Source organism: Plectropomus leopardus, chromosome 23 (genome assembly GCF_026936395.1).
Source record: "Plectropomus leopardus strain MGB_pleo_1.0 chromosome 23, ASM2693639v1, whole genome shotgun sequence".
NCBI lineage: Eukaryota > Metazoa > Chordata > Actinopteri > Perciformes > Serranidae > Plectropomus > Plectropomus leopardus.
The window spans coordinates 7,839,417-7,859,760 of NC_142198.1; the positions used below are offsets into that span (position 1 = coordinate 7,839,417).

Here is a 20,344-nt window from a genome sequence, read left to right on the forward strand (position 1 = left end):
ACTAAGGGCTGGAGCAGCCCAAGCATGGCTACTCTACTCACGCCATGCATGTTCACACACGCTGAGGTGTGTGTTTTTGCCATTGGGTGAATGCTTTAAGCTGATTTTACTGCACGTTAGGTCAGTATGTACAGTGCAAAGCAAAAACAGGGCTCCTTAGAAAAGCAACGCAGGTGTCAGAATGTCTCCTTGAAGTGTGTGTACCTGTGCTGCATGTGCATATGTGTTAAGCACATGTTCATACGTTTGTGTGTGTTCATAGAGAATATGTGTGTTTTGGGGGTAGAATACCAGGATGTAGCCTTTGGTGTATTGTTTCTCAGACAGTAGCATTTGACAGTTTTATTTGTTATAGATTTTCTCAGAAAAGATGGTGTGTTTGCTTAACAACCTGTTTGACTGTTTGTTTTTTTTTTGTTTGTTTGTTTTTTTACTGTCAGTTGACGTCATTTTTGTTGTAATTCAACTGGATCATTTATCGAGCATCTTTGTGTTTATCACAGTCACTAGGAACTTGTCACTCTTTAAATAACCCTAATCTCTCCAGTAACCAGCATTCAGTTCTTTTTGTGCCGGGGGTCTGATCCAGCACCATCCAACTCCCTGCTGGATCGGCATTTTTCTGTTGCTGCCATTTCTGGATCTACTCTCCTTTGGCAAACGATCAGTTCGATGTCTGCGCAGTTAGCATGAACTAACACGGCATCACCGGCTAACATCCAATACGGAGTCCAACAGTCCTGAAAAAAACTTGAGAAAAAAAGAGTGAAATGGCTTAACACTGTCATTAAACCTGTGTTGTTAGCCGTGTGATGCTAAGAGGTAGCCCTGGCGGACTTTCACAACTGTCCCTGGCACAGAGCTCACAGCCCACAGAGTCTGTGGTATGTCAAGAACAGGATGTTTGATAGTGTTGGCAGTTTAGTGTGCCAAAGCGTTCCCCACCTTATTTACATTTTGGGTATCAAATGAGGTTCTCTATTGGTATTGCTATTTCTAGTAGTGGTACTGGTATTGTCTTGCTTTTTTAAATGATACCCAGCCCGAATGGTTGCCAGTGGTTACAGTGCATAGTAGATAGATAGACTGAAAAGGAGAGCTGTGAGCCGCTGCATCTGAGTGCAAACGCTGTATTGCAATTGCCATAATCCCTGTGACCCTGAATCATTTCAAGCCAGAGACCTTTGATGCGTATCATACCCCCTCCCTCTTGTTTCCTGTCTGCCTCTTCACTGTTGACGGTCATAAATAATAAAGCTAAATTTAAAAAAAAATTCATCTTAAAAATAATGGATGAGAAAAGAAAAGTTATTCAAACTGAATCTTTGTATCAATAAAATGATCTGCAGTAAATCTGCAGGAGTTCATTTTTTCTCAAGTTGCTGTCTGACACACTTATAACATATCCGGATGTGCAAAGCAGCACAAAACACAGAAAATGAGGTAATGCCGTATTCTGACAAAAGAACAGCATGAAAAAAGTTGCAGAATGCAATGCATCATCATCCAGCAACCAGCCAATCAAATTTGTGCAAGCGCCCATATCTGATGACCTTTTAGAATGAACTGAATGTTTCTACTGTAACCCTGTGTCCCATGGAGGTGGATCAATTGATGGTTGCAATCATGATAACCTTTTAAAATCCTTTTGCATTGTATTTGAAACCATTTTGTAGTGATGTGGCGTCTGATAAGCATTTAATCTATTTATCTTCATCTAACACTCAAACTGAACTTCCGGGATCGTATTTCTTCCTTTCACTTTGCTGCTAGCAACATACTTCGAGCAGAGCCCCTTGCTTTTAAACGCAGTGCTGTTTTTGTTCTGAAGGCCTCTTTGGACGACTCTGCACAATACAACACAAAATTCTGTCTTTTCCCAATCTGTCTCTGTCAAACCAGCCTTGCTCTGTTTTCCCTCTCTCCTTATCTCTCTCAGCCTATCTTGGTTTTTCCTCCTTTTTCATCTTTTGTCTGGCTCAAGGCCTTTCAGCCATCCTCCTCTACCTCCACCTGACCCTGTCAGCCTCTTCATCTCTGAGCAGAGTCTGTGTGACTCCACCCCTCTGCCTCTCTTCCTGTGCTGCTTAATGTCAAAGAGAGATGCTCCCACTGGTTAACCTTTACAGACAAAAGATAAACACCACTTTCTGTATCTTCCTATCTCTCGCTCACTCAGCCTTTTCATTATCTCTCATGTTCGGTGCATGGTCTCTGTCTTTATCTGTCTGTCTCAATACAATAATTAGAATTTATAATAATATTTTGTCACATTTTTCTCTAATGTTTGATTTCACTTATGCCTTGCCAGGCCTACCTCCTTCCTCCTCTCAAGGTCTTTCTCTTTAACTGTCTCTATCTTTCTCACAACCCTCCCCCTTTCTTTCTTTCTTTCCCCACAGTCCTGATATTGATCAAGGTCAAATGATTATGTCAAAGCTTGTGACATTTATTCAATGTGTCATGAAAGAGTATGTTCTACCCTTGCAACAATTTAGCCCCCAACACATACACTTGCTCTCTCTGGCATGTCTTCTTTTAAGGTGGCCCACATTCTCCTTTAGCTATTCATACACACACACACAGTCCACCTTTACAGTTTTGCCAGCTGTGGCCCTCGGGGGGGTGTGACCTTTGACCTTGAGTTCAAAGGTTTGGGGCCGTAACCACCAGGCTGCAAGATCAGAGAGGGCTGAGCCAGCTATATCTGCCTTGTATTGACACAACTGTCACACACACACACACACACACACTCAAACACACATGCACCCAAGCTGCCTTAGGCTATGTGTAATGTGTTGGTTCTGTGTGCACAGGCTCAATAGAGAAACATATGGAAGCCGCAGTGTGTGGGTGTGTTTTATGTTGCGGCCCTGTAGGTAGAGTATCAGAGCAAGAGAAAGACAGACAGGAAAGGAAGGAAATCGAAGAATGAGAGAGGAAAGGCGAGAAGAATGAAAGAGAGAGAGAGGTTTTCAGCTTGGACGGACTGGTTTGTAGAAATAGACACCTAATGCATCCATGTTTCACAAGAAGATTTTCCCCTTTGCTGGCAACACTTTAGCATTGATATTTACCAACAGTAAAAAGTTTGTATATCTTTAACAAAGCAAGGACACAGTGTCTTTGTGTCTATATGTCAAAGGTCACAGATGTTACAGAGGGAGAGAGGAGGTTACATGTGAAGTGTGAGGAGGAGGAGGTCAAGAGAGGTGGTGACATTTAGGTTGCGATAAGTGTTAACCACGACAATTTGTCAAAAGGGCACATCCTTAGTTAACAAGGGAGGTAGAAAGTGTGCGTGTCAAGTCTCCTTCTCCGTGTCTGCGGTGCGTATGTGGTGCATTTGAGTGTAACCATGTCCGCTTTAGTGTTTGAGCTCCGTCACAGGTGGTGTGTGTTCTCAGGGTGCAAGCGGAGGTGTGTGTGTTTTTATGTATGTGTGTGTTGGGGGTGGGGAGGTACACCAGAGTGCCACCTGCTCTCAGTCATGTGGCCCAGCACTGACTCTGTGAATCACTGAACAGGCGGCACATGAGGAACACACACACACACACACAGATGGCCACAGCTCTGGTCCAGGCCCTGCTGTGCATTTTGGCTGACACACACACGCACATTGTGGTTTCATAAGCCACACCGAATTACATATCGACAACATCATGACCACATATCAGTCAGTAAACATTACACATCATGATGAAACAGGCAAATGGAATAAAAACAAGCTCTGGTTGTCCTGTTCTGCAGGCAGAACAAGGTGTTGAACTTTTAACCCTTGACTAAAGTGCTGATAAATCACTGACCACCGCTTCAACTCACACTGGAATGTTACAGACATGTTTGACCTAGTTTTTGACAAAAGGTGGAAATAGAAACGCTCCATCATCCCAAACGCATATCACTGCCGACCAATTCTAACCACAGATTTTTGGAAAACGTCAGAGTAAGACAGAGAGTAAAAATAGCTTAATATGGTTACCAAACCAAAGGGTACACTTCAGTCTGACTTCAGTCTACAGTGACTGCTTTTTTGTGTGTGTGAGTGTTGATCACCTAACAAACCAGCTCCTTGCTGCTGTGCTTGACACTGCTCGACCTCTAGACTGACCTTTGTTCCTTCATGTTGTTGCTGCAGGAGGTGGGAGGTGTCATGGTGGCCTGCTGAAAGAGAAAGACTGCATTATCCATGATCACCAGGTAGGACTCTTTTCACTTACGGTTTGAGCACTTTCTACTCCTCTGGTTTCTTCTTACTTACACTGTTTTTTTTTTTTTTTTCTTACTGTCATTTCTTTTATGCACAAACACACAAGTCCACCTTCACATATGTATAAATACAGCAGTGATAACTGTAGGCTTTTATCATAATCATTTAGTTGCTTTAAAGTATTTTTTCATGTGGTTTTTCAATCATTTCATCACCCCTCTACATTTGCATATCAGTATTTAATAACCGGTATTAGCTAAATAGGTTCACACCCTCACACAAAAGCTACTTTGTGTGTTATGTAGGTTACAGGTAGAGCAACAGGGTGATGTGTCAGAAAAGAGTGAGTAAGTCTGGAGTAGGAGTAAAACACAATGAGCACATTACACACACAAATGCACACACACAGAGTCATTAGTCAAGAAGGTAGTGGGTTGTGAAATCATTGGTGTGAGTGGTCCACTGCTCCTTTTTACAACCACTCACACACACATACAAAATCAACCATTCCTTTATTCCTTTGAATGAAGTGTGTGTGTGTGTGTGTGTGTGTGTGTGTGTGTGTGTGTGTGTGTGTGTGTGTGTGTGTGTGTGTGTTGTTTTTTAGTCCTCAGAGAGTTGTGTACTTTAAGGCCTCTGAGTCAGATATCAAACGTTTAACTCTTTGCTCTTCAAAGCCACATTAGAGTGAGAAAGGTCAATAATTTGCTCACTCTTTCTATGTGGTACTTTGGATGCCAGAAGGAACCACGATAGGTCACATTAGAATAGACTTGCATGGTAGGAAAGCATAACTGTGACAATAAGGTAGATTTTCTAATCGGTTCATCTTACATGATATTTTTTTTTTAAAAATACCAGAAATTCTCTGGTGCAAGTCTCTCTAGTGTGAACATGTTCTGTTTTTCCCAGTCTTTCATGATAGCAAACTGTTTTCCTCTGGTTTTTGAATTGTTGGTCAGACAAACAAGCAGTTTGAATAAGTCAGCATTGGCTTGAAGTGAGTTTTCACACTACGCTCCGAAACAAGCAGTGATTATTTACAGTGATAAATCGTTTTGACTGAGAGGTCGCACTATAGGGCTGCTGTTAAGTCCCTTCTTCATGTCTCCTTCACATTTTTACAAAGAATCATTCTGCTCCAGTGTTTGATTATAAACTACATGCCGGGATCGCAAAGTCAAAAGAGGTGTGACAGCTGAGACATTTAACACAACAGTGTTGGCCTCTATTGTGACATAAAACACGCGTAAGCAGTGCTTTATAAACAGTGACAATATTATTGATATGGCAATAACAATCGTTTACCTTCTCTGTGATATGGCAGCTGATCTCTTTCTCTGCTTCGAGGGTCCCGAATCTCTTTTCCCAATTTGCGGACTATTACAACTGCTATTCTTCGTCTATGAGTTAACCACTAACTGCTATTAGCTGCTTTTTAAATCTCCCCCAATGGGTCACCAAGAGAACACGCCATCGAAACATCACACCCGTCCTGCCAGCTGTCTTGTTTATACAGACAATGTTTTGCCACTGATACTACCTCCTGTGGCGGCTTAAAGCCGAAAAAACTCTGTCCTCCCATTCCTCGATTGTTCTTTATATACAGAATGGCTTAACCGCAATTTCCCAGCCTTGAACAGGCAGTGTAAAAGGGGCTATAGATACAGTAGTAATGTAGTAAAAAAAAAGAGGCTTTATTATAGCGGCTGCACATTAGTAGAGCCAACATGTTTCGAAGTGTTTAGGAAAGTTATTTTTCCATGCATTTCATGTAAACTGAACCAGTCTTCCACCCATAACATCTAGACTTCATTCCTATCACAGCCACTACTGAGCTTCAGAGCTGCTATGAGCGCAATTTCATGCTACAGGATGTTTTTCACTTATGTAAACTCAACATGGTGTGCCTTAAAGTATGAGCATGTAACAGAAACTCCAGTTATCTTCCGAACAGGGACACATGGGTGATTTTGGCGTCCATGTTTTCATCTTTTAAGAGAAAAATTGACCAATTAGTCAATCTCCTGAAAATGTGATGTATTCCTTTAAGAGCAAGCTGAGCATTTTCAAGCTCTTCTAAGTGGAGTTTACTTTTCACCGTGTATAACTTTGGGATAGTTAGTATATTATGCAGGACTGGAGTGCTTAGCTTATCATACAGCTACAGTCGGGATTAGCTGGTTGTTTGAGGAACTAGAGGGAAAGCCGGGCTCCCTGTCGGCCCCTCTCCCCTTGAATAAGGGCCCTAATTATCAGGGCTGTAGCGCTCCATTCAGCCGACTACACTGCTGCTATATGTGGGTGTGCTAAGCCCGTCTGTCTGTCTGACTGCCTGTGTGGCTCTCTGTCTCCTCGTGGAGTGTCTCTGTGTGAGTATGTGCGTGGAGGTGATTATTATCGCGTCTGACGGTCTTTCAGTGTACCCAAAAGGCTGACTCACGGTGTACCACATGTACACACACACACACACACACACACACACACACACACACACACACACACACACACACAGTCCCACACACAGTCCTACATATCAGAGGCTGAGAAGTACCATCTGTACCAGGGACACAGTCTCCTACGACTGCAGAGCACACACACACACACACACACACACACACACACACACACACACACACACACACACACCCATGCATACTTTCTTTCTTCTACTGTTGCTGTGTCTGGACCTCATCAGTATTACTTGCTGTTTATTTTTTTAATGTGTGTGAGTGTGTGTTGCTGGTATGGCAGGAATGTTGGGGCTTGTACCCATGGGAGAGCTGCTAAATATATATAAATATATTTAGAGTGTGAGAACTGAGCCGTCCTTGTCCCCAATCTCTTTAATTACACACACAAAGTCCCCACCATACACACACACACACACACACACACACACACACATGTCTGCCTCCCTTCCACACACATGAATACAGGATTGCTAACCATGCAAAGAGCTGCTTTAAGAACTTAAACACATAGTGCTTTAGAAACATTTTTTTGTCTTTATTGTCCCTTCCTGCTGCGCGCACACACACACACACACACACACACACACACACACACACACACACACACACACACACACACACAAATTTTGGACCCCCGGGACAGACTGTAATGCCTTGGTTTCTCTTGTTGTGGGAGAGGAAGGATGGGAATTGAGCTCAGACATACATTTAATATTCTGAGTCTTATTATATACAGTGTAGTACATCTATGAGAGAAACAGCTGGTGGAAGCTGTATGTGTGTATGTGACTGTGTGGGGGGGCAGTGTGTGTGGTACACTTAAGTCCCACCCGTGCCCACATCAATCAGCAATCCTCTTCCTGTTCAGTTTTGAGGGCTAATGGTCTCCCACCATACTCAGTCACACACACACACACACACACACACACACACACACACACACACACACACACACACACACACATTGACGCATAAAGCCAAGCAAAGTCACACACTTGAGACAATCCACACACATAATGGATGCTATGGTGTAATAATCTCATGCACTGGGAGCAATATGAGAACACAACTTGAGATGATTTTTTTTTTTCTAAAATAAAATAGAAAACGTAACTGCAGACACACCAGCCAAAAACAAGCAGCACGAGCAGCATAACATTTGTATAAAGAGTACTGTCAGACTAATTTTGTACAGGAGAGACCAGCACAGGAATAGAACGGACAACATGCACAACAGTGAGAAGCAGATAATATATAGCCTTCATACAGAATGCACTAGTTTACAACTCTGTGAAGGGTAATTAAGGACTGCAGCAATTCAGGGTTTAATAACTTCCAGATGATGTTATAAAAAGTCTTTCCAGCTGACTTGATGGATTATAATATATATACTGGTTATAACATTAAGGGTGCAGGTTTTCTGAGGATATAATGACATCATCTGGAATTTAATTGCCTCAACAGTTTTTTTTTTCTCACAACATCCATCCATTTGCAGAGAAATTTCCTGTATGCTTGGACTTTTTCAGCTGCTACAAGATTTTGTTCCACAGTCTCTTAGAAATGATAATGGCCTCTTGATTTTAACACTAGAACGGGGATACTCAACTTGCTTTGCTTGCGGGACCCTTTTGCAAAAAAACATGAAGTGCAGCAGCCCCATCCATGTTTCTAGGATTTTAGGACATTTCTAGGATTTTAGGACATTAGCTTAGTTAGGACCTGTGTTGGGGGGTGCGGGGAACCTCCTTTGGAACTTTTTTGACAAACAAGCTCTTTTTTGATGATGTTTTATGCACTTTGGCACCTTATGTATACTAAAAGTACAAAAACAGTTCCCAGTTTGAATCACTTTATTTTTATTGTGAATTAGAAAATAGTTGGGGGGCCATTCGGCACCCTCTTAAGGACCACATTTGGCCTGGGTGTTGTAAGTTGACTATCACTGCACTAGACCTCTACTTTTACTCACTTTTGCAGGCACACTAGCAGTTGGCCAACACACTTTAAAAAGAATTGCAGTTAAGCTCACTGAACAGTATGGTATAAACTGTACTGATTTCTCCACTCAGAAACAAAAACAACCACAAGCACACTGCCTCCCAGTGTCATGAAGACCCCCACTGTGCTGCGTCCCTCCTCTTTCTCAACAAAAAAGACATTATTGAACATTCATTGTCACTTGGCAGTAGACTCCAGATCAACCCTGGTGGTACATACTACATATGCCATGCACTTACTTCATCAGGGGTATAAGTCCAGCACACACACGTCTCAATCACTCTTCACTGCATGCTAATAGAAGTAGAAATGTATTCAGTTATCTTAAAATAGACTGTGAGTAACCTGTTGTGATATGAGAGAGGAGAACAGACAGTGAGAGCCTGCATCACAGCTTTGTAGCGAGGCGGAGAGGTTTCATTATGTTCTGATATTATTGTTTATGTTGTTTTTATTAGAATTGTTATGAGTATAAATAAACTGCATGTGTGTGTGTCCTTATGTCATCGTCTCAGCATCATCCATGACACATCCCCTCCCTGCAGTGGCTAATTTTGCCTCCTGTTTTCCTGCTGAGGTAGTGCTTTCTAAATATAACCTCTACACGTGTGTGTGTGTGTGTGTGTGTGTGTGTGTGTGTGTGTGTGTGTGTGTGTGTGTGTGTGTGTGTGTTAAGAGTGTATGACACATACTGATGGTTGTGCCAGTGCGGCTCTTTGGCGTTATTACAGAGTACAGGATGGTTACTTTGGCGAGGAAAAGCTGGAACGAATGTTTCCGGCCCTAGAGAGAGCCATTTTTGTTTTTCAAAGCCTTGTTTACCTCACACAGGATCTTAGCTGGCTGCCTGTGAGCTCATTGCATATAATTCTTGTACCTCTGTGTGTGCAGTCATGAGATGTAACATGTCAATGTGACCCTCTGGACAGGAACAAAGAATATATTAGCGGCATAACTCAAGCTTTATAGTCAAAGCCATGTGCACTGCATTGCAATAACAATACATTAGTGTGTTAGTATGAAGACTGTGCACTGCATAAGCACTATGTACATCCTGTAGTTCATATAGTATATAGATATACTATGAGCAATCAATACCCAGTACTTACAGTGGGTTATATGTCTCATTGTGCAATCTTATATAAGTCTCTGTAAGCCTTTTTTTCCAAAATCTTTACTCAATAATGTATAATAGAGAGTAGCCAAGAATAGGTATATTATTGCTTGCACAATGCTACATATCTGTCTTTTAATAAGGCACCTTTATAAATGTTTTATAAGCTGCAACTAATGGCTTTATTAGTGGCTAAATCATGTCAATCATTAACTAATGCTTTGTGGATACGTTTTATTCATTAGTGCAACTTTTGGGTGACCAGGCAGGTTGTAAAGAATTCCTCCGATTGCTTAATGTAACCAGCCATTGGAAAAAGTTCCAGAGGACCTGGACCAAATTTAATTTATTAACTCATTATCAAGTGTTTATTAGGGATTACTAACATGTATTACTGTTATTAAAGAAGTGTTTAATTGCTGCAAAGGTGGTCTTGTAATAAAATGTGGGTGTCTATGCAGTAAAAAGATGCAAATACTTTTGAAAGTAGTGCTACATGACCAGAGAAAACAGAGGAAAAGGCTGAGGCATTTACTTGCTCAAGAGGTAGAAAACCTACAACTACCAGAATGCACTGGGCTGCACCAGACCAAAAAATGCTCCTGCTGGTAGGTGATGCAGTCGAGCTTGTTGGTATTGAACAGGAAACAATATGGTAGCAAACGGCTGTTACGGTTAAATGATAGGCTAATATATGTTTCTGAAAACATTAAAGGCGAGAAATGGTCAAGACAGGAACAGAACCTTGGTTTGTATGTGATCACAGCTTAGTTTTACCATTTGATCAGTATTTTCAGCCTCTGTTTTTACGATACAGGAAACAGTAGGACTTCCACTTCCTGTTCACAAATTCTTGTAAAACAGCTAAACAGAACACTAAATATGCTTCTGAAGACATTTTAGGGATAAATAGTCAATACAGTTACAGAATCTTACAGTTTTAAGAGAGAGAGAGAGAGAGAGAGAAAGCGAGGGGGCAGGTCTGTCTCTTGATTTGCTTCCAGCCCACTCTCTGTGTCTGGGGTACCAAATACCAAAATGCAAAAATACAATCTGTAGTTCAAGCAACAGCCCAAGAGCTAGAGAAAATTTGACTTGAGAGATGAGCAGGGAGTTCTGGGTGCTGATAAAACTGAGGAAACTTTACCAGAGTTCATTTGCACATACTACCGGCATTGTTTTGGTTAAATATTGGTAAAGTATTGCTTGAGGAAATGGTGATAAACATTAGCAAAAGGGATTTTTTTTACAAACAAGCCACACAAATATTTTTAAAAATGTTAAAACTGATTCTTAAATTGTTAACAAATTGCTTTATTAAATTCATTCTAACAGAGCCACAGGTTAAAGTTCATAAACCTTTTATAAAAGGTGTCTGTCTAGACAAACCAATATACAGAATAAATGTTGACATTGTATGTTTCTCAAACCACTGCTATAAGATATTTGTACATTATTGTGTAGAAGATATGTTGAAACTGTACGTTCAGTAATACTGGTTAATGTGTTGTTCTGTAAAGGCACATTAGCTATGATGCCATCCACTATCTCCTCCACTCCCCCTGTGGCAGTCAGCTTATATACATATAATCAGAATTATGTCACTTTTGAAATGTTATTTGTATTTAATGTATCTTTTAGGGGTGGGGGATATGGTCTTAAAATAATATCACAATGTTTCAGGGTATTTTTGTGATAACGATATTCTTGAAGATTTGACAAAAAAATGAAAAATATTTAAGATATTTTATCACTAATTAGAAGAACATACTATTACAACAAAATAAGTCTGATAGTTTAATATGTCAACATAAACATGAGTCTACGTTCAGATATTCATTAAAAAACAAAAGTTATCTGTTATCTCTGTAGTTTATAAAAAAAAAACATCAGTAACTGGTAGCAAATTTGCTGTCAGCCATGCTTGTTGTGTTAATCAGTATGCCAATATGGACATTATCACAATATCTTTTTTTTAATTGTATTAAAAAATTATATTGGTATTACCTTGAATACGATGATATGACACCCCCCCAAGTATAATGTATTGTGGTTTGCAGAAGTGTACATTGCAACATTTTCTTCTGGTGACTTTGCTGAAGTGTTACCTAAATAAAAAGCAGGCATACTATTAGGGACAACAAATAATAATAACATCCGATGTGCTTTGCAATGTCTCACAGTAAAGCTCAGCTAAGGACAGGCTTAGATAAAAGGTCTATTTATAAATTATACAGTGAATGTGCTTTATTAATCCAGAGCATACACAGATATAGTCTCCAGTGCAGGTTATAACTCTTACATAAGTGTATTTTAAAACATTCGGCCTGTGTAGCTGATACCTGGACCCATTTATAGTCCAGTGAATCTAATCATAACACTGTGATACTGTATCTGGCTTTCTGTGGTAATTTGGCGTCAGGGGTAATACTCTTCCTCATCCAAAAATAGACGCTCACGGAAACATGCCATGGCGCTGTTCAGCGACTCCAGCAGCCAGTCACGAGCCTGCCTAAAAAAACTGAGGCGAGAAATAGAAATGAAAAGGTACAAATGAATGTACCTATCAGGCGAAGGGAGGGGGAGCAGCTCCGGTACCGGGAGTCGGACTCGGTGCCAGTTTGCGCTGTCAGGGAATTCCGGGGTGACGTCACGTGCGTGTGTGCGCCTCTGCTTTGGGTTGCGCGTGTTTGAGTGTGCGTGGCTCTGTCCCTTTAAAACAGAGCTCAGCGCAATCCGATCCCTGCCTACTGCTGTGTGTGAAGCAGAGGAAAAAAGGAGCTCGACGCGGAGAGACACAGAGCCGAGGCAAGCGGGGCTGTCGCTGCACGGCCAGAGGCAGCCATCAAACGGAGTAATGACCGGAATATAAAGAAGAAGAAGGCTATCAGGGACATCAGAGAGGCGCTCCGGTCGTCAGGAGGCTCAAGTTTCATGGTTGTTTCGAAAGGAAGCGGCAGAGACTAACAGGGATTACGGGGTTGAAGCTGCGCTCAGCTCAGCCGGCTCGTCGGGAATTTCTCTGCAGACTCGGAGCTCCAAACTTGCGGAAACAAAGACTGCTGTGGATCTCAAGAAACCGGATACATATTTGTGTTTGGGAATAATTTTATTTCTGGAGCGTCGATTTTAGTACTCCAATGAACGGTGAGTGCCGAGCCGGTATCTGAAGTGGCAGCATTTAAAAGTCCAGTCCACTTTGTTTTGGTTGTAAGCAGGCGAGTCAGTGATCGTGGAAAACAAGTTGTACCATATTTCCTTATGTGTCGAATTATTCTGTCTTTAGCTATAGATATGTTGTTACAGTGTATTTGCTTAGTATACTGGTGACAATAGGCTTTGTTGTTATTCAATAGTGCACTGAGTGAATTATTATAATTGATTAAAGCGGATCCCCTGATCGTCTTAAATCAATTAGGTGGGGGAATTTCGCCGTGTTTTTTCTCAACCACAGGGACTCTTAAGTCCCACGCGCGTGTTTCACTTCGGAGAAGTGTGTTCCTCATATTCACCATTGATCATCTTTACCGGAGTTGTTTAATCAATTCGTGCACGTGGATCGGAGTCATTTCTGTAAACTGGCTTTGATGTGAATTTGGGGTCCGTTGGTTTTTAGTATCAGATTCACCAAGTTTTGTCTCAAGAAAAGCTAACTGACAGTATCTTTGTTTATGTTGAATGCTGCCCATTTAAATTGCTGACAGTGACACTGGCTATAGTACAAAGTAGTCGTCCAAATATATCTATTAATGAAATGGTGAATATTGCCTAATCGTCATATTGCCGTGGGACACCCGGGGTCCTAGTTTGGTCATTGTTGCCCTGAAAAAGTCCTGATCATCTCATGGCTAGAAAAGGGAAGGAGAGCTAGAGGACAGGGAGAGAAAATTGCCTGTGTAAGGAGATCTCACGCCATTGTGTGTGTGTGTGTGTGTGTGTGTGAGTGAGTGAGTGAGTGAGTGGGGGTGGGCAGGATCACTGAGGTCGGCAGCCGTATAAAGTGAATGGATCGCTGCCACCCCCCATCACCTCCAGTCAATCCTTACGCACACAAAGAGCCGGATTGAAAGGAAGTGATTTGCATCACCTCTCGTTTTGGGGGGGAGGGGCGGTGTTTTGGGCTGTCCCTTAGGTCTGGGTTTCAGGGGTAGTCAATGTGCTAAAGTCTGACCACATAGCATTGTTTGGCCAACGTGATCTGTTATCTAATTATCACCTTTTAGAGGGAGTCCAAAGTGAGATGACTTTTTTAACTTTCAGACACATTTGTGGCGCTATTATCTCGATCCATGCCCTGTATGACGGCAGTAAAACCCGCAGGAGTCAGTTAAGTTTACTTATGGCAAGTCGGCATACATTAACGCACCCAGCTGGTGCGCATGGATCTGTTTTAATAGTTTGTACCAAAATTACGCACAGCGATGAGGGGAAAAATATCAAAACAACGGAGGTTAAATGAGGATAAAGTGGAGTAGTTTGGGGGCGTGGTGATGTATTTTTGGAATAGAGTCGCTGGTTGTTGATATTGGTGGGTTTTATTTTCTATACGCCCACAGACGTTAAACACCATCCACCCTTTTTTTCACTGGTCATCGGACAAGCACTTGATGAGGATTTGTGGCTGGCTGCGAGGCTTATTTGTCACTTTATTGCCCATAATAAAGGCGGAGATCAGGAAGAGCGGAGTGTGCTGGCATGGGGTCGCGAAGAAAACAAAAAAAGAAAGCCTTTGAAGGTCCACTTCCTATCAATCAGATCGATCGGTATGAAAACCAGCAGCGCGTTTTGTCGCCGCGTTTGATGTCGGAGGTTGTAAAAAGTTAAAGCTCCGAATCACTCCACACATACACACACACTCTTGGCCGCCTGTGTGCTGCCTCAGCTCTCCCCCCGCTCCCGTTTGTCCCGTGATCTCCATGGAAGTGTGTGTGTGTGTGTGTGTGTGTGTGTGTGTGTGTGTGTGTGTGTGTGTGTGTGTGTGTGCGCGCGCGTGTATGCGCGCGCGCGCGTGTGTGAATGAAGAATCGCCGCCCATTTACTATGACTGATGACGAACATGGAGGAATATTAAAGTGATACACACGCGCCAGGAGGAGGAGAGAGATGACGGTGGAAATAAGGCTGTGAACTTACAAAAGTGAGTCACATAACGTGAGTAAGCAGAGGAGGAGTGTGTGTGTGTTCGGACAGTTTCCCACCCCCCTCCTCCATATGTAGCTTTAGGGCGGGTGTTACACAGTGTCCTAAGCAAATTAAGGATTACTTTGATCTAATTAGGCGTTTTCCTTCATGTGTGTGGCTGGCATGGGAAATGGGTCAGTAGGTTAGCTTAAAGTGCTTACTCGCCTAACACTACTTCTACAGTTGACAGTGATGAAACAAGCCGTGTGTGTATGTGTGTGTGTTTGTCTTGGCTGTGCGACCGTCCATCAGATTTTGGGGGGCTTTCCTCCCTCTTAACTGCCTTTGTTGCCTGTTAGAGAAAACAAATACGTGTTAGAGGGAAGCAGGCAGGGGAAGTGATTGGATGTCATGATGAAACGTCTGTTTGTGTGACACCATGCTGTTGCAGCCTTTCCAGTAAAGGGTGTCGCTTCTCCTCTAGAGAGCGACTAAAACTGAGAGAGAGGAATAAGGGAGGTGTGGGACAACATCTGCCCTGATGACGATTTCTCAATTACACACCCCCAATGAGGCAGGCGTTAAAACTCGAGTTCTTCTACGTGATAGTTGGCACAATGGCTGGAAACCGATTTGAGGAATTTCCCTTCACTTCAGTGTCAGCAAAAATACTGAACATTTATAGGAGCACTATTCAAATTCCCCTCCGTCTTCATGATGAACTGTGGTATTTATAGTACAGTATTAACAGAATGAATTGCATAACAGCTGGGCAAAGTTCTGGTTGGCTGCCCTCAGTGCTGCCATAAAATACCTGTCAGTTTATTTAGTCTCCTGCAGTGCATGCAAACACTTTAGCACTCCGAGCTTGTCCAGACAGCAGGATGAAAGTTTTAGAGTTTAGTTGGGGCCAAGGGGGGCCAAAACTCAGTCAACCAAGTGAGGAATTCCACCATGCAGCGTTAGACTGCCTGCTGTGGAGCTTGTTGTATCAAAGTGTGGACCAGACCCCAAAAAACAGGAAGTTGTCCATGTGTAAAAGGGTTTATCTGATGGAAAAGGTTATTTTTAGGTATTATAGCTCTTTGCAAAGGCCAAAGAAAAGCCAGACATAAAATTAAGCAACCCAGTGCTGTAGAATATTATTTGACATAGCTTTTATTTTTGTGAAATGAGTGGAAGGGTTCAAATAAGGTAAATCAATGATGGGTTTAATGTTTGTTTTCACATAAATAAGCCCTTTGGGGTTGAAATATAAAAAAAGAAGTTTACATTAATCACTAACATGTATGGATGAAGTCATGGTCCTTATTACATATTTCTCATTAGTCTTTGTGAACCAGCAGGATCCTGCTATACTGCCAGCCAACCACGCGGCTGAGACATCCATAACCATAAATATCGGTCCTACACGCAGCTGTGGTCTTGCTGTGTTTTGGACCTGAGAACAGTAAGGAAAAACAGAACTGTGTAATTCAGTCCAGAAGTTGAGGAGTGAATTCACTGAGTGCTTTTACAGGAGTGGGCAGCAATTCAAAAGCAGCCACAAGCCAAGCAAATAGTCTAATGTAAAACATGGCAGCATCTTGAACACAAAATCAACATTGATATTAGAGAAAATAAGACTATTGTCTGAAGATTGAATCCATCCCATGAATAGAGCTGTGTGAGAGAGTAACAGGGTGTTTGCATCCTGTTTGCCTGTTCAGCCCAGTGAGAGAAAAAGGGAAAGTTTTCCCTCTGAGTTCAGTTCCTCTCTGTTATCTCTGGCTCTTTGCCACTCATGATGATGCCACGGTGGAAGGGGGCGTGTAAACCTACACACTGTATGTGTGTGACTCACACACAAAGTTGCAACTGTCACACACCTTGGAAAGAATTTTTTTCCTTCCTTTTTTTTGGCTCCCCTCACCTCCTGTGACTACTTTCACCCACCTCGACCACAATGGCAAAATAAATGATAACTCAGCCAACGAGTAGGCCCATCTGCATCATGGGAGATTCATTAACCCTCCCCCCACAACACAAGAATCTGTAAACCAGCCTTGGACTCTCTAGATTAACTGATCGACCAGCAGCATCATAACAAAACGGTTAGCCTGCGTCACTGTTGTTCTGATAAATCAAAACGGTCAGTGCGTAATAAGACCGACTGTAAGAATAACGCTGCACCGACCATCTGTACACATGCTGTCATTAACTCTGATGCATATAAGACTCACACACGTGTCTATGTTGGTTTTTTGCTACACACACACACACACACACACACACACACACACTGCTGATGAGACATAATGTTGTGAGTTGAGAGAGGAAGAGGAAGAGGATGGTGGATGAGGTCAGCCTGTCCTGTGTCTCTGTAAACATGTTGATCTGTAAGGACCTCTTAGAAACCCTATTATGAATTCCTCTCTGTGTCTATCTATGCCTCTCTAGCTTAGTTTAATAACTGTTAGTGAAGACGCGGCCGGTTCCCTTGGCAACTGTTACTAAGAGAGCAGAGTCTGTCTTGTTTGGTGCATTTCTGAGCGAGTCAGAGTGCATTAGTCCTGGATGTGGAATAGAAGCACCTGGAGTATGAGGGAGGTTTTTTTTTTTTTTTGCGGTTCTGATATTGAGGTATTTTTTCCGAAGAAAAGAGAAAACATGATGTTCTGTTCTGTCCTAAGCCTTTGTTAGATTTGATATTGAAAATAATCATCTGAAGAAGCAGAAAGAAAAGTTTAGGGGCTTTTGAGGTTGCTCAAGTGTGGAAATCGAGAGTGATGTTGAACAAGTCATTGTCAGTTGCTCTTTGTCACCCACGTCCTCTTAGATTTCCGGTTTGTCGGGATTTACACACCGTTTTCCTGTCTTTAGAGCACAGGTCTTGAGTCATTCTATTTTTTCTCTCCACACACACACACACACACACACACACACACACACACACACACACCTCAGTTCAGACAGCTACACAAAAGTGTTAAGTCTGTCAAGAAAACCAGACCGACGTTTTCTCTGTAACACTGAGTTTCTGTGAAAATGAAGCAGAGAGCACAAGTCACTGGGAGGAGTAACCCAGCACACACAGTCATTCTGTCATCATGTGTTTTCATTCACTTTTACCAGAAGCTAAAAAAAGGGCAGACAAGGCTTTTTACTTAACACCCGGAGTCAGAGACAAGTAAATGGCTTTTTAAGTCATTTGACTGCCTCCTGTCTGTCTGCAAGGCTTGTGTTAGTCATGAGTTGGACACACATGCTGCTCACACAAGATGACTGTGTGTCTGAGGTGTATTTTCAGACTGATACCGACCAGGTTTTTGAACTGACTTTCCTTATTTCACATTATCAGAATCTCAGATCACTTTCATCTGTTTTATTACAGTCAAAAAGCTTCTTAACACACACTAAAATACACAGACAGTTCATATCTTTACAACAGGAAGCCTTAGCCTACTAACCCCTCCCCATGGCTTCACACACACACACACCCCTCAGGGAGGCCTTCTTCCTGTGGATATGACGACAGCTTCCTCTCCCCTCTGAGCTCTGTTCCCCTTCTCTCTAACGTCACACACACGTGCATCTGATCTGTGTGTGAGTGTGTGTGTGAGATAAAAAATGAGATGCACCACACTAACCCAGTTGTGTTGTCAGTCAGAGGCCCAGATGTCAGGGTGGTGAATGCAGCAGACAAAAGGGGCCTCATGTGTTCATGTTTTTCTGCCAGCCCCTTTCCTCCTCCTGCTTGTTCTGATAAAGAAGTAGGGCAACTGTTTCTCATCAGTGTGTCTTTGAGGGCCCGGAAATCGACATTTTACTCTTCTCTAGAATAAAAAGTGGATGGAAAAAGAGGTAGTGACAAACCAAACAGCCCATTGACAGGTGACCACCAACAGCCAGAATGACACTGCGTTTGGTTCTTGCCTGCCTCAAGATTATCACTGTTGTTTCAAAATCTACTGAATGTCGAAATTAGAAGCATTGTCAGCCAAGCAGAGTTAAAATTGCGGATCTTCCTCCCCCTGTGCTTTGGCTTGAATGTAGAGCAGATGTAAGGGAGTGCACACATAAGCCAGAGGAGACAAAGTTAGACAAATCCAAGCTTTTATCTGGCCTGTTATGGCGTGCTGGCATGCTGCTGCTGAGCATAGAAGGCCGGGTGGTTTTGGGTAAAGGGTGAGGTCAGAGCTCTGTCCCCTGGATGAAGGGTTGTGTTATGTTGAGATGGATGCTCGCAGGAGATCATCGTCCATCACGGAGGTCAGCTGCCTCTGTGTTTGTGTGCAGGAACAATGTTTGTCTGCATTGTCCTCAGCTGACCCGCACTACCCTGCGTGTGTTGGCTGCAACAGCGCCCTCTGATTTTCTGCGTTTGTGTGTGAGTGTGTGTAAGAATGTGGACGTGATGAAGTTAGCCCACATCATCGTCTTGGATCGGCATGCGCTGACGTTTGCACACGCACAAAAAAACAGTCACACACACAACGAGCTGGAGGCGGACAAATGCAGAGGCTGGGTGTTCCTCTGCGTGTGTATTAGAGAGAGAGAGGAAAAATGCATGGTGTTTCCTTCAGTACACGATCTCTATCTGGGGCTGATTATGTAATGACCAAATGGACTAGAGAGAGCGAGGGAGGACAGAGCAAGACAGAGAGAGAGGGAGAGGGAGGGAGACAGGACCATGCATGGCCTTTCCGTCGTCCTCGGCCAGAAACTAGCTGCTGCCAGAACTTTTCCCTTGCTCTGTTTTCTGTTATCGGCAACCTCTCCCAGCCTTATCTGGTCATTTCATATCAGACAGACTCTACAGTGACTTTACTAGGACGGCGACACTCCAGCTGCCTGCCATCACCCCTCAAGCTTTTAGCTGTCAGTCGTCTCATCCTCTGTACTTTTTCATATAGTCGGTCCAGCACTCTCAGTGTAAGCTATCTGTTTACATGTCTGTCTCGGGTAATACTGATCAGTGCAAGACCTCAAATTCAGGCTTTTTTAAGTGTCAAAATACAGGAAAGAAGTACATTTTTTTACCGGTGGATATTTTTTTGCAGTGCACAACCTCACTTGGTCTCTCCAGTCTATTTTCCTCTCATGGCCTCAGTGTGGTTGTCTGGCTGGGGACCAGAGCAGGCCAGTGGTTGGCAGGGAAGGGCAAAGGCGAATAAATTAAGGCTACTGCACAGAGACAGACGTCCTCTAAACATCTTAATTTCAGCCATTTGTCCCCCACCCCCCAAAAAACTATGTACTCAGTATGTTTATATGCACAGTGACTAAGCAAGTTTCCCTGCGCATAGCCACAAGTGTGTGATTTTGGTTTGTGTGTCGCGTGGGATTACCGTGGATTTATATGCTTTGTTTGTTTGTTTCTTTGTGAGATGCCACAGAGGATTCAGCAGTGCCCTTTTTTATTTTTAAGCTTTCTGGTTGGTG

General features: G+C 42.7%; 1 protein-coding gene across 4 annotated transcripts in view; it reads left to right on the forward strand.

The window, feature by feature from the left end:
* The window catches only part of kdm6ba (lysine (K)-specific demethylase 6B, a), a 117,233-nt gene that overhangs the window by 74,810 nt on the left and 22,079 nt on the right, over nucleotides 1–20,344 (forward strand). For 3 of the 4 annotated variants that reach the window (XM_042511865.2, XM_088073186.1, XM_088073185.1), the window contains one exon: nucleotides 4,139–4,200. The gene's annotated coding sequence lies outside the window, so the exon portion shown is untranslated. Of the gene's footprint in view, nucleotides 1–4,138; nucleotides 4,201–12,533; nucleotides 12,947–20,344 lie in introns of those variants that run through there. The other variant, XM_042511864.2, reaches the window with a different exon arrangement.